This window comes from Mus caroli, chromosome 3, assembly GCF_900094665.2.
Source record: "Mus caroli chromosome 3, CAROLI_EIJ_v1.1, whole genome shotgun sequence".
Classification (NCBI taxonomy): Eukaryota; Metazoa; Chordata; class Mammalia; order Rodentia; family Muridae; genus Mus; species Mus caroli.
The window spans coordinates 28,785,304-28,787,392 of NC_034572.1; positions in this window are offsets into that span (position 1 = coordinate 28,785,304).

Sequence of the window (2,089 nt, forward strand, 5' to 3'; positions counted from 1 at the left end):
TATCTGGTGACATTCTTAGCTTTGGGGTTGGTGAAAGCTAGTGGTTTGCTAAGTTAATACAGCCCAGCATTACCTGGTCAAATGGGCAATGAACGGCTGGCTACTAAGGAGACTAAAGATAGCTCAAGATAATTTGGCTCTGGGTTTCCAACTCTACACCATCGAAGTTCTGATCAAGTCTGTCAGCTTTAACTTAAGAGCAGAACGGCATCCACAGCAAGATGCTCACAGCACAACACTCCTACCTATGGCCCATCCAAAAGGCGAGCTGACAAACATAATACCCCAACTGCCTTCCCAGTGCCAGTTGCTGAGTTGTGTGTGTTCCACACACTAAGCCAGGGAGAACAGTATGCACTGGTATTTGAAAAGTTAATTCACTTCTTAAATTCTTTCTGATTGCTATGAATCTTTGCCAGTTTCAACCCAAGCCCAATTGTGGCAGGCCAGGCACCCAACCAGCACAGCAGTACAGCTCCAACAGTGGGCTCTTGCCATTGCCCTATGGCCTCTCTAGATGCACCCCCTACAGGACTTCTGGTGGCAAGGACTAAAGGCAGTAATTGTAGCATCTCAATTATCTACAGCAAGAGTCAGGGACAAGAAGGAGATGATGCAGGGTATCAGTGGGTAGCTCTGTGGGCCAACTATTATAATGTGTACCCTGTTCCCCCCAAAGGAAGCAAGCTAAAGGCAGCCCTAGGACACCTCACACGATTAACCCTACAACCTTCTAGTTCTGCAGAGGTGGCAGCTTAAAGACCAGTATCCAAAGCTAGTATAGAGAAAATATATACCAGAAATTCTCCAACTTCCTCGCTCCTCCTCACAATATCTCCTAACACAGATTGGGACACAATAAACAACATGTATGCAGGTTGTGTGCAGGACACAATAAACAACCTGTGAAGTTTGTAAGGTCTTTAGCTGAGATAAAGAGCACAGAATGGTTTGTTCCTGGTGATTATCATGACCTAACAGGACTGAGCTGTGTTAGGCAGTGCTCCACTGCTGGACCTCCTTTGCTACCCCCTGGGATGGGAGCCTTCAGACAGGTACCTCCTCCTGGCTCTGCACACCCACAGAGCGGTCACTGCAGGGACTTGTTCCTGGGGCACTTGTCGACCACTGTCTCTTTGGTCTTATTAACTGAATTTTCTTTTCTCCTGTCACAAGTGAAGACATATCTCAGGGGTTTTCTCTTTTAGATTCTTGAAGAGTCGGGTTTCACAGCATACCAGAGCTGAAAGAGGCCTTCAAATACAACCCAGCCAAGTACTTTATATTTCTGCAATGCTGGAAGGTCATTTGGTTCTTTTCTTCTTTAGAAAGAACAGTTGAGTTCTTTCTCTCTTTTTTTTTTATCTATAGTAAACTCTACATGTGTCTATTTGGATAGGTGGTATATATGCAGATATTTGTTATATTTAGACTAGCGACAATTATCAGTAACAGACCGTGTGGCCCAGCGATGTAACAGCTGACTGACTGTGCAGTTCTTTTCTCCGTTGAACTCTTGCAGGGCCTGTAAGTATTTCTATGAGTCGTTGGTGCGATGGGAGCCCAGTGTCAAAGCCTGGCCCACTCCAGTCTTTACTGTACAGTCTTGACCATGTGCTGCTGTTCTGGTCCTCAGCAACTTCCTGCCAGTCCCATGTTGGGAATCTGTAGACAAAAGCTAACACACTGCTTTGTTCAGTTTACCAGCTTTACAAAGGAAAGGCCAGAAAATCAGACAACAATAACTGACCAGACATTAAACTATTTATACATAGTTAGTATTGAGTTTTATTTATATCCATGTTTAAATTGTGAATGTCTGTACCTGCACACATGCTTTCCACAGATAAATGGTATAGGGAAAAGAACACTGGCTTTTGAAAAGGTTTCAGAGCAGGGGACATACCCAAGGCTTCTCACAGGTTAGATAATCCTCTACTACCATGTACGTACCCACCAGAATGTTGCTTTTGATGATAGACAAAACCACAGTGAATTCTAACTTAGCTAATCCTACTGTTACCTTGCCGAATTTAGTTTTATAGTTTCTTCCTTATATTAATTTTTTAGAATCCCATACAATATATTT